This window comes from Ctenopharyngodon idella, chromosome 7 (assembly GCF_019924925.1).
Source record: "Ctenopharyngodon idella isolate HZGC_01 chromosome 7, HZGC01, whole genome shotgun sequence".
Lineage (NCBI taxonomy): Eukaryota > Metazoa > Chordata > Actinopteri > Cypriniformes > Xenocyprididae > Ctenopharyngodon > Ctenopharyngodon idella.
In genome coordinates, this window is record NC_067226.1 from 35,914,532 (window position 1) to 35,938,242 (window position 23,711).

At 38.5% G+C, this 23,711-nt stretch overlaps 1 long non-coding RNA gene across 1 annotated transcript; it reads right to left on the reverse strand.

Annotated features, from left to right (window-relative positions):
• Positions 1–8,432: 8,432 nt before the first annotated feature.
• On the reverse strand, positions 8,433–9,770 carry LOC127516524 (uncharacterized). The gene is made up of 4 exons (XR_007931000.1): positions 9,624–9,770; positions 9,363–9,466; positions 9,121–9,247; positions 8,433–8,809 (listed from the first exon to the last, which is right to left on the reverse strand). It is a non-coding gene; the product is annotated as an uncharacterized LOC127516524 (long non-coding RNA).
• Positions 9,771–23,711: the final 13,941 nt, after the last annotated feature.

The window sequence follows — 23,711 nt, forward strand, 5'->3', positions numbered from 1 at the left end:
ATAAATTATTTTGGAGAGCAAATTATTTTCATAAATGAACTTTTTTTTTTTTTTTTTTTTTTAAGATGGGCCTAAATGGTACATCAACACAAAATGCATGCAAACTATAGCCAACCTTAAATGAAAAAAAAAAAAAAAAAAAAATCAAGTTTAAATTTCAAGTTTAATTTTGATGTGACATAAAGCGGTGATATCTAAGTGGCCGGACTGTTTACTTTTCAATTAGTCTTACCATGGACGCCATCATTTTGTTCATTGAGACTGACGAGCAGAACGTACGTAAGCAAGAGGCGGAATTTATCGCACAAACCAATCATATCCAGTCATAACCAATTTCATCCAATCATAGCACGATGAAAGCGTTGCCTTTTCTCACGTGACTTTCTCCCATTCATTCTCAATAACCCCCCATAAAACCCACCGCATGCTTTAGGGGGTCTATTGGTTTTCTGTGAGGGAAGGGAGGCACGAGAGACGTGAACTCCCGCTGTAACTTTACCTGCGGGTGTCGCTGTTGGACAGTGTTCCTATAGAAATACGAGTGACTTACACACTTTTACAATTTTACAACCCCTACATTTTACAACCCCTTATAATGATTCCAGTTATCAATCACATATTAAGACAAAATTGTTGCATTGAGGGATTTATGTGGTAAATGTGTTTCCATCATAGTTTACGCGCATGTCACATTATCATATAAAAACATTATTCACCACAATTGAGCACATATGATTTTTTATGTGCACATTTTTAGAATTTATTCGCATCTCTGTGTTTCCATCCCAAAATTCACATAAAATAGGTGGATGGTGTAGCAAATTAGCTCAAAAGAAATATGAATAATTAATCATTACTCGTTATAATTAATTATAAATATTTGAATCAGTTAATCAAATTAACTTGATGCAGCTGAATTATTATTACAATTAATTAGTCTATTCGGCCAGCGAACACTCAGAATTGATTGTCTATCAACTTTTCAAAATGGATATTTTCCGTGGCCACAGAAAAATATTGTTTTCTTAGCATGTAGCTGTGATCATAATCGTTATCAGGTTTATAAGCAGATCAGTATCAACTTGCAAGAGTGTGCACACAAGTTTTATTTAACTAAATCACGAACACATAACTAAACTAACAAACACAAACATACAAATCACGCATACATAGGAAATGAGCGAGTGAAGATGAATTTGAACCGTATCATAACGGGAATGCAATGGAACGGGTCAAAAATAACAAGCTGGACGAACCATCAGTTTCAATACTATAAAGCACCTTTGTTAACAAAGGGGTTCAAAATCTTAATACTAAATTGCTGTTTAGTGTTCAGACCAGGGCTTAAAAACGAAAAAAAAAAAATTCAATCGTTTCACTCCGAGCAGAATCGGTATTTTAACGTTTCTGTTCCAGCGTTCCTTCTATATTATTAACGTTCCGAAACCGGTTTGTTTAGAAAAAAAAAACGGTTAATAACGTTATTTATTTATTTATTTATTTATTGTTTGCATGTAGCCTACTTAATAATAATACGTAGCCTACAGCATTTTATTTATTAAAAAACAAAGAGAATATTTGCCGTCTTAGCCAATAGGCCTACAATTATCTTTTATAAGATTCTGTCCAAATGTAAACCTATTAAACGAAAGGAAAAACTATCAACGGTTTATAAAGTATTTTTTCAAGATATTTTAAAATGTTTGCTGCATGGTTAAAAATACCGACGCTATTCCTGAGAGGAAAAAAGATATGTCGCGTATACGTCGCATTTTATTATTACATTCAGAAATAATGTAATTTATCGGTAAATAAAATAAAATGTTTACAAATAGCCTAGCCTATATAGCTTTGTTTAAAATGTTCATAAACATAAATTATGAACAAAACTGCCCTATTTTATTTTACCACAAAACCTCTAAAGTTAACAGACTATTCAGGCTATATACGTCAAGCCAAAACTAACTAAAAAAAAAAAAAATCTATTTTCTTTTTTAACGCCATTCCAGCTTCTATTGCTATATTCAAGGCGAGAAACAGGTTTATTTATTAGAAATAAAACTAAATAAGATGCTAAACGAATTAAAGTGAATCTGAAGCCTAACTTTCTCATTCGTCACTGTTTCCATTTTCGAGGCGAATGTTAGACTATTATTTATTGTAAGCATTGTACTTCACTCGCATTATCGACATCATCCTTCACATAACAGCACAGTCAGGCGGGGGTCACGGGTGGTAAACGGCAGATTGTTTTACAGAATTGAATTAAGCAGATTTATGTTTGGTCGATTGTATTTTATTTTAATTATTTAACAGGCTGCGATATCAAGTAAGCAATGCAAGAATTTGTGTGCGCGCGCGTGAGGCTCAAGGGAGACCACTGGATTTTTTTCCCCCTTCTAAGACAGTTAACTGTACTCCGTAATTTATGGTCATACAGGTAAAAGCAAGACATAATTCATACATTTACAAAAGACACTTAAATAACGAAAACAAGCAGAATGTCTGTTTCCTTTCCTAGATCTTTGGAGTGCGCCACTGAACCACTTTCGTTTTGTTAATCTGTAGACCTAATTATTTAAGTGAAATATTTCGCGTAGCCTATAGACCCATTTGGAGCAGACGTCACAGTTAAGTCACTTGCAGCTGCGCGCGCATAGTGGTTGCAGAAAAATAGCGGTAGCAAGTGGAGGAAAATGTGCAAAATCCAGAGAATAAGAGAAAAAAGTTTTGTTGTGCCTCTGGATGTCGGAATCGGAATGCAATATATATATATATATATATATATATATATATATATATATATATAAAATATAGACTTTTTTTATAGAATACCGTCGTTGAAGACGTCCTTTGAAGCTAAACGGAGACGTTTATGTTGCAAGTCGCAGACTTGACTGATGAAACCTGCAATGATTAGTCTACTATTAAAGCAGGAATTTGATGTAAACACTAAGTCTACATAATATTCACATATGCAGTTCATAGAGGACATACATACATAGCAGTTACAGCAAGAAATAATATTTAAACCTATAACATTTTACATAGATAACTTTTAAACATAGCCTATAATATTTTTATTTCACAGTTCTAAATTTTTTTCTTGCATTTGCATGTTTATATCTCCCAGTTCGGGCTTTATAACTCGCAATTGTGAGTTTGTTTCACAATTCTGAGGGGAAAAAAGTCAGAATTGCGGGATAAAAACTTGCAATTCTGAGGAAAAGAGACACACAATTCTGTTTTTCCTTCTAAGAAATGTGAGATATAAACTCAGATTTGCGAGAAATAAAAGTCAGAATTGTGAGATATAAACTCAAAATTGACTTTTTATTCTTTTATTCCGTGGCTTCCATAGACTGCTACTGATGTCGTTTACTGCAACCAGGTAGGCTCCGCCCACAAAAAAAAACAAAAAAAAAAACGTCATGGCTGTTTGCAAACACCAAATTGGTCTATAGGCCTAAATATTCCCTTTTATTTTATATGTGTTATGTAGGCCTATAGTTTTATTCTGTTTTCTCCGTTCACAGAAGCGCTGCAGGTGCGTGATTTCGCTGGTTTCAAAATGCACAACTACTTGACATTCATTTTCACTTAAATGTAGGCCTAATGCTTGACGGTTGGTGACATATATCATCGGAAAAACTAATGCCAGGGCATTGCCATTGTGACTTACCTAACCTATGATGACTTGACAGCTGAGCCTGAGCGCTTCAGCACGGGCATTTCACACACTGTAGAGCCTGAGCGCGGGCATTTCACACACTTTGGATGTGTCAGCGTCAAATTTGCATAGGCTGTACTATGTGAATTCGTGATTGGTTGACTGGAATAAATAGCTTTTATAAAAATGTATAAAATAAAATTAACTTTGGAAAGACGCTAAACCTTTTTTTATTGTTATGTTTACGTTCTGGTGGCCGTTAGAGAGTTGCCATGGCAACCGGGAAAACATTCAAGCTGCTGGAGAGAACAGTGTTTCTCGTCAGTTTTATAGCAATAAAGTTCAACAACTGCGTCAGATTGGTTAAGTAACATTACCCACAGTATACTTTAAGTACTTTTGTTAATATTTATACCTCTGTGATTATATGGTATCTTTCCTTGATCGTCTGAAATGTATGTTAACAAAATATTACAATAGCATAGCATATGTTTTTAATGATGGGCCTAGGCTACTGAGTGCAAAACGTGAATGCTTTTAATTTATGTTTCTCTGTAGGCTATATGTTTTTATTTATAGTTTGGGTGTATTTTATTATTTTTTATTTGGACTTTTGTTCATGTTCTGTGTTTTCTTCAAAATAAATGAATTGAATTCATTTTTAGTCTGCATTCATCATTCACAGCTGTTGAAATAACCTTTAGATTAGTTTGGGCAAATGAGGACATAAATTAGATTAAACTACTGCATGTACTCCATAGAAAAATTAATATATATAAAAATTACCAACTGATTACCAAAACACAACTATTGATACGCAATGTTGCTACGACGTCGCAGTTACTAACTGGCAACGTCACAAAGTTACTTTGTGGCAATGTATCCGGGAATTTCACTTTTCCGGTTGCCACAACGTAACTAGTTAAGTCGCCAAGACGAAAGTTTGGTCACCAAATTACGTTGCAATTACGTAACAGTCACGTATTTTGGTTAGCTGGGCAGCCAGCATATCATCATATCGCCCTGATTTCTTAATGTTAAAGCATTAAGGGATAACATAACAGCATATGACCCTCTGTAATGCAGCTCTGAAATGAATTATATTGTGGAGTCACTACACCAAGTACGTTTTACTGGACTTAATGATTTCTTACTGAGAGAAGCTGAACAAAGAAAATGCTTAACGTGGCCTAATTTACTAAAACAGTGTTATTAACAAACCAAACTTAGTAAACACCATACTAAAAGCATATACTATGTACAGAAAAGCACATGAGCCCAGAATATGAATGTGACACGTTTAATTACAGGTTAAACATTTTCCTCTCATAAAGAAAACGCTTATGTGGCTTAATGTACTAAGACAGTGACATTAAAAGACCAAACTTAGTACTATACTAATAAAGCATACTATACAGAAAAATTGGTTTGTGCAGAATTTGATCTTTTAATATCACTTACATTAAGCGACGTTAAGCGTTTTCTTTATAACGATTTTATACGGATGAAAACTTAACGTGTAATAAGACGCATTTTGTTCATATTCTGGACTCATCTGCTTTGCTCTACATAGTTCCTATGGGAGGAAAACGCTTAACGTGAAATTAAACGCGTTGCGTTCAAATTCTGGGCTCAGCTGCTTTTCGGTAGTATGGGTTATTAGTATGATGTTTACTGAGTTTGGTCTGTTAATATCACTGTCTTAGTACATTAAGGTACGCTACCGCGGTAAAGTTGGTTTGATGTTCGCACATTCGGACTTTCAGGTTCAATAACATTAAAACGTAATAATTTCAGTTAATTATCATTACCGACTATTATGACTATAAACTACAACACATTTTTATGCAGAAGACGACGTTTGTAAAAGTTGAAAAACACATTGTTTTCTATAGAAAGATGTGACGTCATGAACCCTATGAGGGACCGTCTACAAACTACATGATACTTTAATGAAAACCTTCTAAGTAAACCTTCTTTTCAGTTGAAAATCTCTCCTTGCCTTGATTTAAAACGTTACACAATTTATTTTTAGGCCTGAACAAGGAACAAAGAAAATTCCTTCTGCACTGCCACTGTCCATGGAGCTGAAATGTACATCTACAATTACATCTACAATGTACGACAGCTGTACTGACTTCAACTAGCAATGTGATCTGTTTGTTTGTTCAATGGTCCAGTTCAATAGGTTTTTCATTTTTCTTGTTTTTCCACTTGTGTTTTTTGTTTGTGTTACATGTGATATAGAGTTGTGATCATTATAATGAGGTATGTAACAGTGTTCTCCAGTTAAAGAATGAACAAACTTAATACACTGTCTATCTTTTATGTTTACCTGTCATATACCACTTTAATGTAACATTAAACTCTCACAATATCATGATCTATGTGCATTGATTGATGTGTCCAATCTTGCAGAACTATGACTATAACAAAATTATTCTCCTTAATTTCCTGAGTGATGGTGTATAGTACAGTAACATTATTGGCATCATACTCTTTCTATAATGTACTTGGCTATAAATGCACAAATTCTTCAGACCCCCATAAACATATAAATGATTCCTTATAATTCAGCCTCTGTCCACAGCTTGGTGCTGAACGTGCACAGTTGTGCTAAACCATTCTTTTGAAATAACTTCTGTTTTGATTTCCTTTTAATCAATCAACATTCAGGTTTCAAATGTTTTCACTGGAGTTTACAAATTTAAATTCAAAATGCTTTTGCATGATTCAGAGAATATGTAATATCACATGTTTGCAATACCTCCTCCTTGACATTTCAATATTACATTTACATTTAGGCATTTAGCAGACGCTTTTATCCAAAGTACTTACAAAGTGAGGAAAATCCTTATGATTTATCGCTTCTTTAAGCGATAAATCATAAGGAGGCAATAACTTCAGATCTACACAGTTACAGTTACCAAAAATGACCACAATTCAGTACAGGATTGTATAAATGATTATTCATATCTTTTCAGTTGTTGCATAGATTGACCCCAAATGATTTAATCATTATCTAGCACCCTCTAAGAAACATATGTGAGTACATTGCGTTGAATTTGTAATTAGGTAACTAATTTTTAGTAAATTTGTATTTAGTGTACAATAGTTTTTGCATGGTGAAACAAATTGTTTTAAAATCATGTTAAATATCTTTCTTTAAAATTACGTAATATAGTACTAAAGCAATTTTTTTCAACAAAAATTTTGCCAATGCTAATTTTTATAAAGACTCATGTTCACGTCACTTTCCACTCGCATCCTGCTTAAACAGTGTACTGAAATAACTGTTAAATTGTTGCGTTTTATTAGTTTATGACTGGAGATAAATTATAAATAAATTAAATGCACAAATTCCGGTACTCTGACAAAAAAAGATTCTAACAAAATCTGTTAACCGTTTGTGTACTACAAATTGCGCTATTTTTACAGAACGCGCTTGTGAAATATTTTTACTTTATAATAAATGTGTCCTGTTTCAACAAAGAACAAGTTTGGCGATGTTCATTTTAATAAACACGTATTCGCTCTTGTAGCACAGTGCAGTGGCACATCCAGTCTTTGGTGTTATTTCCATGCATGCGCCACAAGCTTGGCCATCTGGTGGTATGACAGCAGTCAAATGTTAAAATACAAAATGAACTATGGGAAAATATAAGTGCAATGTGCATTTGCCAGACACTTTTATTCAAAGCAAAAAATGTTTTAAAGCTTGTTGTTTTGCAAAACCTCACAGTTATATATGATATGAGAATAGTAAGCCCTGTAGTTAGGGAGTACATGTTATTTAAGGAAAATATAATTTTATTTTCAAAATGACATATTTTTTTCAAACATAATCTGTGGGGTAAAACGACCCCATCATAATTACTGTAGTTATCATGTTCAGAACATCACCATCAAATGTATCTAACTAGGTGGTTGAATAAAATATTTGGACTTCATATTTAAAAATTACCTCAAGTTATCTGGTTAGTTAGCTAGCCAGTTAGCATCAGCAAACAATTTTTTTTTTTTTAAATATTCATATAGGCTTTATAATTTTGTAATTCATAATATTGGTTATATTTTAAGACTTTAATTAATTTATTTAGTTCATTTTAGTTGTGGTGGTACTGCTTGTACTCTGATTTTGTTGTAAATATATAAAGCAAATTGCTTTGTCAGAGTGGGGGCATTTTGCCCTCTTGGTACAAATTTACTTTTTGTTGAAATCTAATAGCATTACTAATCTAATAGCAAAACTCTGGACATTTTTTTTTCATACTTGGTGTATAATTTTTGTCATTGTCACTGAAGCTAGAATAACTGTTCTAGACACATTTATCTTTTCAAGTGGGGCATTTTCCCCCACTGTACCTTACAGAATAAGCGGTTTTTTTATTTTTTTATTATTTTTTTTTATGAACCCTTCTAAACATACTACAACTGAAAATTTCCCACTGTCCAACACAGCTGAATTGTGGTGCTGTCCTCTTTATAAAACATATCTTTGCCACTGTGGTACCTCTAAATTCCAATACAATTTCAGTGGTTGCACAAATTGCCTTAGAACAGCAGTAACACTATCAAACAAACTCTAACCGACACAATACATCTCATCTTTCGGGTATTGTAACATCTACTGGGTTCTATCATCTTTGCAATGCTGTAACATACTGAACTTAACAGAAATGCAATGTTTAATTGATGATACAACACTTTAATGAAGTGTCCTGCAGTTTTTAGTAGATAAAAAAGCAAACAAACAAAGGGGTTCAGTGATTGTTTTCAGCTCTTTATTACAGACATGTCTTGTTTTTAAACTAAGTGAACTACATATAAACATAATCATGTTTTAGCACTGCATAGATTAACACATTGTTTGAAACAAAAATCCAAAAAAGAAACTTTTTTTTTTTTTTTTTTTTTTAAAACAAACAAATACATAAGCAACAGAACCATGATTGGTCTTCCTGTGGGACTGCAACATTTAAGCATTTTATATGATACCACCTCTTGCATTTTTTGCACTGAACCTGAGAAAGCAGGACACACGTGGTTAAAGTTACAATGGCACATCCAGTCTTTGGTGGGGGTTATTTCCATGCTGTCAGGAATTTGTGGAAATTCCTGCACCACAAGCTTGGCCATCTGGTGGTATGACAGCAGTCAAATGTTAAAATACAAAATGAACTATGGGAAAATATAAGTGCAATGTGCATTTGACAGACACTTTAATCCAAAGCAATTTACAGTACAGTGCATTCAAGTTATACATGTTTTCATATTTGTGTGGAAAAATAAGCCATGACCTTGGTGTTCTTAGCACCAAGTTTTGTCAGGAATATTTTGTAAACCAATATTCAGTTACCAGGGTGGCTGCGGGTCCTTAATAAAAAGTCTTAAAGTTTTCCTAATAAAAGTCTTAAATTTAACATGTTAATATCTGTAGACACCCTTACCTGCATTACAAAATCACCACAACTCATGCCATCTCTTTGAAATGTGTGGTGGATTTTGCCAGGTTTCCATTTGTCTTCCACCCAGTCCTCTTTTCCATACTGACGTTATCTCATTTTGAAGTATTCCCTGGTTTTTAAGAAATACATTTAAGTTGTGTAGTATAATTCTGTCAAATATACCTTCATCAGAACATTCTGATAGTGCAGAATAATAACAGGACATTAAAGTAACAAGCTCCTACCCAAATCTGTAACACGCCTTTTGTTGTAGCACTGCTTCTTCCATTTCATTAGTGCCAGATTGAGGGTCAACAACAAAAATGGTTTGTGATATAGCATGCAGATACTAGAAAGATAAACAAAAATACCTCATGAATCAATGACATACCCAAACATAAGCTCAATCATATATACACAATATAAACAATACCTGGCTTTTCAAGGTATAGTACAGAACATATTTGCACATTACTGTAAATGAAGATCATAGTGTTTTCACTCACCACAAACGTCCAGTGCATATTGCCAGTATTTACAAAAGTGATTACACCATTGTATTCCTCAGAGTTCACCTGTGTGGCAAAAATGACAAAGTTAATGACAATTCAAGCAATTGTGTTAGGGTAGATGTTCAGTCAAAAACACTTCTGTAGCTCTTTCACTCACTTTTCTCAACCCTTGTTGAGCCATCTGTTCTCTTTTGCCATGCAAAATGACACCAGTGGTGTAATGACTTAACTGAAAGATCTTACCAGTTGCATCACAAGAATTGAGAACTGTGCAGAAGTAGCTCTCAATTGCCTAAATGAGAGGTTGAAAAGTTAAAAGCATATTGTATTTCAAATCACATTATTTGTTTTATTTAAGTCTTAAATCTTACTTTTCTCACACACAAACTCAAACCAAATGCCACATTTTGAACTGTGCATATATACAGTGGGTACGGAAAGTATTCAGACCCCCTTAAATTTTTCACTCTTTGTTATATTGCAGCCATTTGCTAAAATCATTTAAGTTCATTTTTTTTCCTCATTAATGTACACACAGCACCCCATATTGACAGAAAAACACAGAATTGTTGACATTTTTGCAGATTTATTAAAAAAGAAAAACTGAAATATCACATGGTCCTAAGTATTCAGACCCTTTGCTCAGTATTTAGTAGAAGCACCCTTTTGATCTAATACAGCCATGAGTCTTTTTGGGAAAGATGCAACAAGTTTTTCACACCTGGATTTGGGGATCCTCTGCCATTCCTCCGTGCAGATCCTCTCCAGTTCTGTCAGGTTGGATGGTAAACGTTGGTGGACAGCCATTTTTGGGTCTCTCCAGAGATGCTCAATTGGGTTTAAGTCAGGGCTCTGGCTGGGCCATTCAAGAACAGTCACGGAGTCGTTGTGAAGCCACTCCTTCATTATTTTAGCTGTGTGCTTAGGGTCATTGTTTTGTTGGAAGGTAAACCTTCAGCCCAGTCTGAGGTCCTGAGCACTCTGGAGAAGGTTTTCATCCAGGATATCCCTGTACTTGGCCGCATTCATCTTTTCCTCGATTGCAACCAGTCGTCCTGTCCCTGCAGCTGAAAAACACCCCCATAGCATGATGCTGCCACCACCATGCTTCACTGTTGGAACTATTTTGGACAGATGATGAGCAGTGCCTGGTTTTCTCCACACATACCGCTTAGAATTAAGGCCAAAAAGTTCTATCTTGGTCTCATCAGACCAGAGAATCTTATTTCTCACCATCTTGGAGTCCTTCAGGTGTTTTTTCATGTGTCTTGCACTGAGGAGAGGCTTCCGTCGGGCCACTTTGCCATAAAGCCCCGACTGGTGGAGGGCTGCAGTGATGGTTGACTTTCTACAACTTTCTCTCATCTCCCGACTGCATCTCTGGAGCTCAGCCACAGTGATCTTTGGGTTCTTCTTTACCTCTCTCACCAAGGCTCTTCTCCCCCGATAGCTCAGTTTGGCCGGACGGCCAGCTCTAGGGTCTCAAAGGGTCTGAATACTTAGGACCATGTGATATTTCAGTTTTTCTTTTTTAATAAATCTGCAAAAATGTCAACAATTCTGTGTTTTTCTGTCAATATGGGGTGCTGTGTGTACATTAATGAGGAAAAAAAATGAACTTAAATGATTTTAGCAAATGGCTACAATATAACAAAGAGTGAAAAATTTAAGGGGGTCTGAATACTTTCCGTACCCACTATATATATATATATATATATATATATATTTGGGTCCTCATGAACTTACCTCCCCAACTAACAATTCGTGTGGCCTCAAAGTTTGAAAATCCTTGTGATGCAACAGGTACTCCTGTTTCCTGTCAGGGGCTCTTACAAGTAGGATCATTTTGCCATAGCATGTCAACCTGTAATAATACTCAGTTAAAGTAGTGTTGCTTCTGCTTGTCACATTGTATGCATTGCAATATACATTTTAATAATATTTAATTTTATTACCTCTTCCTCCACAGGTACTACCTCTGAGGAAAAATCACAGAGGACCAATTTTGACTTGCTTTCTTGGCCGTACACATCTAGCATGTCAACCTGTAATAATACTCAGTTAAATTAGTGTTGCTTCTGCTTGTAACATTGTATGCATTGCAATATACATTTTAACTAGATAAAAAAGTTTGTCAAGACAAACTTTAAGTTGGCTTGAAAAAGTCGGTCCAGAAAGTTTGAAGTAGTTTTAAAAGTTTTCAGTTTGAAAGTTTAAGTTTTAGTTTAGTAGTTGTGATAGATAGATAGATAGATAGATAGATAGATAGATAGATTTAGTTTAGATAGATAGATGATAGATAGACAGATATAGTTTGATAGTGTCACGATCACCGTCTGTTCCTGTCAGTTCCTGGACTTCATTTCCCATAATCCTCCCTTCCAACCACATGCACACTCCACACCAATCACCAATTGCCACACACACCTGCAGATCATTACCTGGACTATTTAAGTCACACACACACACACTCTCACCGTGAAGTCTTGATTTGCCCCGGTGATCAACTCTGAGCGTTTTCTTGTGGACTGTTTCCTGGTTTCTGTCGGATTGTTTATTCTTTGTGATTCTCTGCTGCCTGCCCTGAACCTTGCCTGTGTACTGGACTGTGTTTGTTTGCCGCCTGCCCTGATCTCTGCCTGTGACCCGATACTGTTTGTCTGCCGCCTGCCTCGACCCTTGCCTGTCCCTGTTTATGTTTTTGCCTTTGCCCCTGTCTACCTGTGTATCTACTATTCTTAATAAAGCTGCAAATGGATCCCCGCTCTGCCGACCCATCATTACAGATAGATAGATAGATAGATAGATAGATAGATTTAGTTTGATAGATAGATAGATAGATAGATGAGTTTGAATGAGTTTCAATGGATTAGAAATAGTACATAGAATGGCACTTGAGTCTAATTGAGTTTGAGAGTCTAATGGGCTTCTGTAGTTTAAATTTGAATTTTGACAGTTGGAGTTTGAACAGTCTTGGCTCATTTGAACATTCCGTCAATGAAAGTCAATGGGATTTTTCCGAGCTTTAATAGTCATTTTTAGGAAAACCGTAAGTCGGATCAGTTAGAAAAGATATAGCACACTAAGTCAGAACAGTCTGAATGTCTGACCCGAGTTTGGAGTTTGTAGAGTTAAAGCTCTAGGAGGAGTTAGAGTTGTAAATTTTAGTCTCAGAATAATAATATAAGTTTAATAAACATTTCAGTAAGTTGGCTTTTTCAAGCCAACTTAATATTTACTTAATAATATTTACCTCTTCCTCCACAGGAACTACCTCTGAGGAAAGATCAAGTCAAGTCAAGTCACCTTTATTTATATAGCGCTTTATACAATGTAGATTGTGTCAAAGCAGCTTTACATTGATAACTGGTACATTGTTTGGCTGCACAGCAGCTCTTAAAGAATAGTGTCAATGCAGGCAGATCAAAGCACTGTTGAATATCAAATGTCAAGTCAAGTGTCCCCAACTAAGCAAGCCAGAGGCGACAGCGGCAAGGAACCCAAACTCCATCAGGTGACATCAGGTGGCAGACAAGTGGCAAATTGGTGTTAAAATGGAGAAAAAAACCTTGGGAGAAACCAGGCTTAGTCGGGGTGCCAGTTCTCCTCTGGCCAACAGTGCTTTGTTACAATTCAGGTTGCTATCATAAGTCCAATAGGATCACAACATTAAAAGTATTTATTTCAGTTCCATCCAATTGAGGATCATATTCATCACGGCGGTATGGACGGTTGTTGAGGAACTGTGTCGTGGCTGTCGTGTCGATGAGGCCCTCACAGTGGATGATCTAGTTGACTCAATCTCTGCTGATACGTCAGGGCTGCATTGTGGTCGTGTCAAGGTGCAGGTCCTTGGTCTCACCTGGATACGGCCCGGATCCGGCTTTGCATTAGAGCCCAGCTGTAGTCTGTCTCAATTTGATGGACATGCAGTTGTATGTATTTTGAGAGCTGTAATGTAAATTGCATCAGCCAAAATGCAATAGGAGGAACTGAATGCTGGTTTGAAATCATTTCACAGACTGGAACAGGGGGTGTACCACGACCTTTCCCAGGAAGAGTAAGGGAGTAATACAGCACTCCTTTTGGTTGATTTGGTAGCTTTGATACAAGCCCACCCGTAGCATCAAGATATAGATTAACTGGGCTTTTGGTTCTTAAATGCTCAACAAGAATGCTGATGCCCATTTCAGTGTACATATGTACACCAAATGGGTCAACACTAAGGTGCTGAATGTACCCTGGAATTCTTAAATATTTGGTGTCTGTCTCCTTTAGTATGGTTTGTGTGAGATGCATCTCCATCAAAATATCATTATGAAGACATTGCTTTCTCCTTACCTCAGACCCAATGACTTTTAGGACGTTTATGTTCAGGCACTTCGTCATGTTTCCAGCCAAAAGTTCCCCTGTTGATGCTGATCGCAGTCTGCGGTAGAAATAATCGCTGGGTCCATGAAGAAGAGATTTTGCAATCTTGCCTCTTTTTAGATGTGTTGCTGGCCTAAATTTTTTTTCTGTGACTTTATGTTGAATTTCTCCACTTTGCTTAACAAATAATTTCACGTGTTTGTCTGTTGTAGATGGTTTGTTCTTCAACGTGAACCTGTATTTGGCAGGGCATGAGGGGAATGTGTAAATGGCTAAAATGTGTATGTATGGAGCATTTCGTTTGCTGCTATCTACAGATATTAACATGCTGATATTTGAAGTAAAGAGTGCAGCATGGTATTTTTTTCTTTAAAGCATTCATAAAGAAAAAGGGTCCAAGGTTTTCTTAAGTTTGAGGAACCATGTAGTGGTCTAATTTTGTTCCACTGTTTTCTCTTTAAAATTAAGGAAAACTTTCTGCAGACCTTTGGACATTGCCGCCATGTATTTGGGCCAGCCTCTGGTACCTGTGTTTCCATGGTCTCAGTTTCATCACTTTCTTCTGGTTGCAGACCGTCTTTGTCAGATTCTGACTCCAGGTGCTTTATGTTACACTTTTCTTCCAGACTCCTAGTATCAGAGTCCACAGGTCCCACATTCTCCAGGCATGGTATTTCATTCACTGCCATGTCTGTGGTAGATCAGTTTAAAAAGAGAATGTAACTTAAGGCACAAAAGTAATAACATCTTTTATTAACATCAAGATCAACAAGACTTTCAACTAACTAATTATCTAACAAGGCAAATAACACTGGGTAAAGATATTTTCATTAGGGGTAGCAACATTTATTGCATAGATGCATAGATTTTCTTACCTTGGTCTCCAAGTTCTATTTCCTGTGTCTGACTTTCTGGAGGACTTGGATTCATCGCTGTATTTTCCTTGGCCAGATGTATTCGGTCTCTCACTTGGTTGCGATTGGTAGTCTAAGTGACCCGTAACCAGTGACGGTTTTTTGGGAGGTCCTCGCCAAATAAAGCAATGGACAACTGAGCCCATATGTCAGACAAATATTCTGTGTTTCTGTTTAAGATGTCAGCTTTCCTTAGCTCATTTATAACAACTTCCACTCCTCCTGCTTGTTCCCACACATCATTTCTTGTTATTTTTTTTCCCTTTTTTATAACGGCCCATTGTGATGTTCACTGTGTCTGCACTCCTCACGCTGAATGGATAATGAACATCTAGGTCTCCAACGTGGGGCCACATGCCTGCAGAATTTATCTCCAACAATAATTAGGCACACCTGAACCAGTTGATTGATATATCTATGTATTTTGCACTGCCAGAAACATACAGACAGGTGTGTTGAGTAGGTTAGACTATGCAGGTCTATGGATTTCTAGAAACATGGATTAAAACCCATAGAGGCAGTGATACATCTGGACCAAATAATTGTACATTTAAGACTTGTAGTATGTTCTTTAGTGTCAAATAATTATTTTACAACTTCTTTTAAAGCGGTGTGACCCTCCACTCAAAAGCTATTGAACCGGAAAATGTCTATGAGGAAACCCATATAATACAGTGATGGTAGAAACTGACCATATCAAGCAAATAATTGTCCATTTAAGACTTGTAGTATGTTCTTTAGGGTCAGATAATTATTTTAAAACTTGTTTTGTAATGGTGTGACCCTCCATTTAAAAGCTATTGAGCTTGAAGGTGTGTCAATTTAAGAAACCCATAGAAGACAGTGATGGTACAAATTTAACTTCTAGAGCAAATTATTGTACATTTAAGACTTGTAGTATGTTCTTTAGGGTCAGATAATTATTTTAAAACTTGTTTTGAAGCGGTGTGACCCCCCTTTTAAAAGCTATTGAGCTTGAAGGTGTGTCAATGAAGAAACCCATAGACTACAGTGACGGTGGAAATTTAATATATAAAGCAAATTATTGCACATTTAAGACTCGTAGTATGTTCTTTAGGGTCAGATAAATATTTTAAAACTTGTTTTGTAACGGTGTGACCCTCCTTTCGAAAGCTATTGAGCTTGAAGGTGTGTCAATGAGAAAACCCATAGACTACAGTGATGGTGGAAATTGAAAATCTAGAGTTAATAATTCTACATTTAAGACTTGTAGTATGTTCTTTAGGGTCAGATAATTATTTTAAAACTTGTTTTAAAGCGGTGTGACTCTCCTTTCAAAAGCTATTGAACCGGAAAGTGTGACAATGAGGAAACCCATAGAGAACAGTGATGATAGAACTTAAACATCTAGAGCAAGTAATTCTACATTTAAGACTTGTACTATGTTCTTTAGGATCAGATATTATAAAACTTGATATAAAGCGGTGTGACTCTCCTTTCAAAAGCTATTGAACAGAAAAGTGTGTCAATGAAGAAACCCATAGAATAGACTGATTGGTGGAAACTGAACATCTAGAGTAAATAATTATACATTTAAGACTTGTAGTATGTTCTTTAGCATCAAATAAACATTTTGCAACTAGTAAGGGAGCACTGGGATTATCCTTTCAAAAGCCATTGAACTGGAATGTGTGTCAATAAAGAACCCCATCGAAGACAGTGATGGTAGAAATTGAATATATATGTGAGGCACAAACTCTTTATAAACCACCTTGACGAAAGTTTTGCCACTAGTTTTTTAGGTGTTCACCTAAAATAAACATCCCATTTTCTGTCATGCTTTTTTAGTACTTGTCAATATTCTGATGGATTCAGTACCATGGACAGTGATATTTCTGCACAACTGTCAGCATCAATCAATACACATGAATTGTGATATTGTGAGAGTTTAAAATGTTAAACGAAAATGACAACAGGAAAACATAAAAGATAGTTTAGCCATTCTTTTAATTCAACACCTGGAGAACACTGTTACACTGTTAAGTCTTTATCACACTTAAAAATAGAAAAACAGAGGGGAACAAGACATGGGCTGTAGTATGTTCTGTAGGGTCCAGATAAGATGTACCAAGCTGCTTTGGAGCAGTCGGCCCATGCTTTCAAAACCTATTGAAATAAATCATATGTCATTGTTAAAACCAACACACCAACACAGTTCTCGTTCATTTTGAGGCAAATAAAAAAAACTGTTGATAAAATGAAGAGATTCACTATTTTCAGGGGATTACACATGATTTTCCACTTGTCTGGATTGTTAACAAATTACAGTTCATGTACATGTTCGTTCTTTTTCATTTCCTAGACATGTTTTCAAACCCCATCATTATAAAGATAATCTATAGCATTAGAAGACATAATGTGAGTGATATTTGGTGATACATCTGTAATTGGCTAAAATGTAGTTGTCTGTTTGGACACAATGAAAACAAATTACAACTTTTTAGACGGTCCCTATCTTGTTTACCACACTACGGTGGACATTCGCAAGTAAGTATATCATTACAACAATACTTGCCCATTTTAATCGATTTTGAAAAATGTAGTTGGTTGTCATAAATGTCGCTGATTAGAATTTGCAAACATTAACCTTCTTGCACATATAATTAGAAAGTTATTGAACGCGGAAGTCCGAATGTGCGAATATAAAACCAACTTTACCGCGGTAGCCAAGCTAAGAGTTTTAGAATGTCTCGAAAATGGCGCTCCATTTCAGATCCGTTTTCCACGCCGGTCAGAATATGCAGATAGTTCATAACACAGCCAGCGTTCACCGTTCTAATTTGTTTTCAACTGTATAATATAAATTTTAACATCTACCTCCACTATTTCCCAGTTTCTACTGTACTGTCGGTGACCTAAAGTCCCAAAATGCATTGCGTTGCTGACGTCACGTTCCCGGACTGAATAGCGCACATTTATGCCAAGCGATTGCTTATAAGCTAATGTTGATGAATTATGACAATGTTTACTACACGATGTTTATATATATGTTTTAGACGGTTGTAAGAATGCATATTTTATCACCCTCATGAGCAGCCTGCTACAGTGCAGACTGCAGACATTTCAGAATAAGAGTCACGGTGTATTTCGGGATGGTTTATAATTAATTATTATTTTTTCCTGGTCATTATTGTTATTTTGTTTACACAATAAACTGTATTTAATTTAATTTCTATTTAATTCATAGTAAACTACTGTATCTTCTGTATCTTTCAGGAAGGAAAGGCTAAGCACATTATTTGACACATTATTCAATGTATTTTACAAGTATAAGGGTTATTATAGTTAACTAAACCTAAAACCAAAGAAATCTTCATTACTTGAAATATACGTTAACTGAAATAATATATATATATATTAATAAATAAATATATCTAGTTTCTAAGCTTTAGCTTAACCTGAGGTATTAAAATAACAAACAAAAATAAAAACTTATAGACATTTAAAAGCAAAAACTAAAAGACAAACACTTAAGACACTTAAGACATAAACTTTTAACTAAAATTACAATGAAAGCAGAAAAACAAAAAATCAAATCTAATAAAAATTGTAAACAAAAACTATAATAGTACCTCAATGATAAGTGTGTCAATCCCTGAAAAGTACTGAATTATGCTCTTTCGTGTCTTTTTGCACTTGAACGGTCAAAAACCGTCCGCTTTGGCGAGCAAAGTATAGTTTGGTGAACATAAACAGTTTGGGGAATATCAGATGTACCTATATCAGTGTATAGGATCTGTTTATTGTTAGAGAAATGCTTAATGCATTACAATTTAACTAAATTAGATTTTAGTCGACTAAATCTACTGTAGATTTAGTCAACTAAAATCTTATGATATTTAGTCGACTAAAACTAGACTAATACTAAAACAATTTCTGATGACTAAAATATGACAAACTAAATGGCATTTTAGTCAAAAGACTATGACTAAACTAAATCAAAATTTGCTGTCAAAATTAACACTGGTGTATAAGCAGCATGTTGTTGTAATGTACTAATAGCCCTTATAAAAGCACAATTTCCACAACATTCTGGAAAATGTAATTCTTACATGTTAGTTTCCTGAAACTTTTTTTTTTTTTTTTAATTGCTCAATGTTTAGGAAATTAAAGGAAAAACTTGTGTAGTGTGAGCCCACAACATTTCCTTCACACTAAAAGAAAGTCACCTTTGATAAATAAATACTTTTGAATCATGTTCAGTCATGACATCAGATTTAGCTTGAATGATGGGCAACAACAAAATAAATCAGTAATATTCTTTACACAATTCCTTTTAATTCATGTCTATTCCAGAAATAGACTAGAACTACATTCAATATCATAGTGAGGAAAACTAACATCATCCCAGTGAAAAGTCACTCTGTGTGACGGATTGCCGTGATGTGCACATCTCCCTTGAGGGATGAATCTGCATAATTACTTTCCTGCTGTCATGGTGACACAGCCAACGCCCACCAACACCCAAGCATCGTCACCAGATCTCTACACTCCGCCCACTCGTTCTCTCTCCCCGGAATACTAATCACGAGCACCTGCACCTCATCATCACGGACACTATATAGACTCATGTTTCCCTCAGTTCATTGTCTGATCTCGTCAAACATACCTGGACTCCTTACCTGCTACTTACCTGTTCTCCGGTTGTTACCTCCTTGTCTCCAGTGTCCTGTTCTCTGTGTTCTCCCACCGTTCCTGCAAAGACATTCCAAGTTTACTCTCCAGCTAAGTGTCTGTTTGATTGTGCTTGCATCTCTACTCACCATTACATCTGCTGTTACCTGTGTTCGTGTCTCTGCTAAATAAACATCTGACATCTTACCTCTCTGTCTCCGTCTGAGTCTGACAGAAAACCAGACCACCATGCAGAGCTCCACGAACATGGGCGAGGATCGTACATCGGATCCGTTGACCAATCTGGTTGACGCTGTGCGATCCTCTCTACCACCCTCATCGACAAGCACAACACCCGCAGTCACAGACACCATCGTGCACGCCATCCGCCAGGCGCTTCTTCATCCTACACCCACCACTGCCTCGCCTCTGTCAGTCCCACGGCCCAGCCAGCGAAATTCTCCAGTGCTGCGGAGGATTGCAGTGGGTTTCTCCTACAATGCTCGCTCTACTTGAAAGCTCATGCTCATCTATTTACTACCGAGCGAGCCAGGGTGGCATTCATCATTTCCTTGCTTTCCGGGCGAGCATTACAGTGGGCTCAACCCCTCTGGGAATCAAACGCACCAGTCACCACCACCACTAACGAATTCTTCAGTCACTTCAGGGAAGTATTCGGACAGAATACCGCCGATCTCTCCGTGCATGACCAACTATTCAGTTTCCACCAAGGTGAAGAAACTGTGAGTATGTATGCGCTCCGATTTCGTACCCTAGCGGCTGCTAGTGGGTGGAACGAGGTGGCGCTGATTACAGCTTTCCGCCAGGGACTTCATCCTCAAGTCAAACAGTTAATGGTTGTGTACAACGACTCAATGCGATTGGAGAATCTGATTCAAAAGACCATTCGAGTGGCTCAACGTTTTTCTGCGTGTTCAGTATCTGTGCCCACTGTCAATCCTCTGCCCACCACACCATCTGTCGCTCTTCCAGCACCAGAACAAATGCAAGTGGACTCATATCGTCTCAACCGAGCGGAGCGTCAGAGAAGAATACAACTACATCTATGCCTGTATTGTGGGGGAGAGGATCATTTCATCACGGCCTGTCCCGTCCGACCACCACGTCCCGCGGTGAGTACCCTCCAGTTACCCGCTCATACTGCACCTCTTACCAGAGCTACTGTCCATGTCCTTAATGCTCATACCTGTGTTTCAGCGCAAGCCCTCCTTGACTCCGGTTCAGCAGGGAATTTCATCAGCAACGAGGTTCTCCAGAAACTGAATGTACGCCGTAAACGATGTCAGCAGGATCTGCAAATACAAACCATCCAGGGAAAGCCGCTGGGGCGTGGTCGCATCAAACATTTCTCCCCCACACTGACGCTTTGCATCGGCTGCCTACACTCTGAGGATGTAACGTTCATGGTGCTGGAAAAATCCACCGCTGACATCATCCTGGGACGCCCATGGTTAAATCAACACCAACCACACGTACAGTGGTGAGATCACGGGTGAGATCCTTAAGTGGAGCGATGATTGTTTCACTAACTGTTTATCTTCTATCAAGAAACCTCCTGCGAAGTTCCGATCTTCCTCTTCCTACGACTCCGAAGTTCTTCCTGTTCTCTCCACATCAATCGAAAGTCCTGAGACGGATCTGAAAACTGAAATCCCTCCTGAATACCGGGCATTCCAGGATGTGTTCAGCAAGCGGTTGGCAACGCACCTACCACCTCATCGGCCATGGGACTGTGCCATCGACCTGCTGCCTGGGACCCAAGGGTAGAGTTTACCCATTGTCCATCCCGGAACAAAAGGCCATGGAGGAATATGTCCAGGAAGCCCTGAAACAATGGTTCATTCGACCATCCACATCCCCTGCCGCTTCAAGCTTCTTCTTCGTGGCCAAGAAGGACGGAGGCGTGAGGCCGTGCATCGCTTACCGCCATCTCAACTCCCAGACGGTGAAGTTCAGTTATCCCCTTCCTCTGGTCCCGGCTGCCCTGGAACAGCTACGTGGAGCTCGTATCTTCTCCAAGCTGGACCTGCGGAGTGCGTACAACCTCATTTGCATTCGACGGGGGGATGAGTGGAAGACTGCCTTCATCACACCATCTGGCCACTACGAATATCGGGTCATGCCGTATGGCCTGTCCAACTCTCCCTCCGTCTTCCAGAACTACATGAATGAGGTGCTCCGGGAGTACCTCCAATGGTTCGTGATAGTCTACATCGACGATATCCTCATCTACTCCCGGAACCTGGCCGGACATCGCCACCACGTCTCCCAGGTCCTAGAGAAGTTACGGCAACACCACCTTTACCTCAAGCTGGAGAAGTGCGAGTTCCACACCACCTCGGTCCAGTTCCTAGGATACATCATTGACCAAAATGGAATCCAGATGGACCAGAGGAAGGTCAAAACCATCGGCAACTGGCTACTCCCTTCAACCATCAAAGAGTTACAGCGATTCCTGGGGTTGCTAACTTCTACCGTTGCTAACTCCTACCGTCCTGGAACCAAGAATTGCAAAGCAGATGCCTTGTCCCGGCTATATAAACCCGAGCCAGAAAATCCCAACCCCGAACCGATTCTCCCTCCAGCCATGGTTGTCAGCCCCATCCAGTGGGACATTAACCAGCGCATAACCCAAGCTAACGCCTCTGAGCCCTCTCCGCCGGGAGGTCCAGAGGGGCTCCTCTATGTTCCACCAGCCCAACGTCAGCCCCTCATGGACTTAGCTCACTCTTCTCCGGGCTCTGGACACCCAGGCAGTTTACATACCCTCTCGCTCTTGCGTCAACACTACTGGTGGCCGTCCATGACCGAGGATGTCTCCCGACACGTCAAAGGATGCTCAGTCTGTGCCGTTGCTGACACTCCTAGGAGGCTACCAGAAGGCAAGCTACTACCTCTACCCATACCTCATCGTCCGTGGAGCCAATTAGGAATCGATTTCATGACAGACCTACCAGCATCTAACAACTTCACCTGTGTGTTCGTCATAGTGGATCGATTCTCTAAAGCCATCAAGCTCATACCCCTCAAGGGTCTTCCCTCAGCTCTGGAAGCTGCAGAAACCCTATTCCACAATGTATTCCGTCACTTTGGCATTCCCGAAGATATCGTCTCTGATCGGGGCCCACAGTTCATCTCCAGAGTCTGGAAGGCCTTTTTCAAGCTCCTAGGAGTGTCCGTCAGCCTATCCTCCGGATACCATCCCCAGACCAACGGCCAGACTGAGCGGAAGATCCAGGAGATCCGGAGATACCTGCGGTTATACTGCCACCGGAACCAGGACAGCTCAACGAAGTCATCTACCGTCTCAACCTTCCACCAGTACTGTATTGCACCTTCATTTCATGTGTCACTCCTTAAGCCCCACACTGAACCCTTATCTCCTTCTCCCACAGATCTTGGTGATGATGCGGTACCTCCTCCTCCCGACCTGGTCGAAGAAGAGACCATCTACCGGGTGCGGGCTATCCTCGACTCTCAACGACGGGGTCCACAGCTGGAGTACCTCGTCGACTGGGAGGATTATGGCCCTGAGGAATGATCCTGGGTAAATCATCACAACTTCCTCGACCCCTCACTCCTTACCCAATTCCACGCTGACCATCCGGACTGTCCTGCTCCCAGGGGGCGAGGTAGACCCCGTCGTCGTCGCCCCATCCGGTCGTCAGGAGCCGCCTGTGGAGGGGGGCGTACTGTCATGGTGACACAGCCAATGCCCACCAACACCCAAGCATCGTCACCAGATCTCTACACTCCGCCCACTCGTTCTCTCTCCCCGGAATACTAATCACGAGCACCTGCACCTCATCATCACGGACACTATATAGACTCATGTTTCCCTCAGTTCATTGTCTGGTCTCGTCAAACATACCTGGACTCCTTACCTGCTACTTACCTGTTCTCCTTGTCTCCAGTGTCCTGTTCTCCGTGTTCTCCCACCGTTCCTGCAAAGACATTCCAAGTTTACTCTCCAGCTAAGTGTCTGTTTGGTAGTGCTTGCATCTCTACTCATCTGCTGTTACCTGTGTATGTGTCTCTGCTAAATAAACATCTGACATCTTACCTCTCTGTCTCCGTCTGAGTCTGACACCTGCACTCTCTTCACACACTGATTTTCCTCTGCATCACCATTGTGGCATTC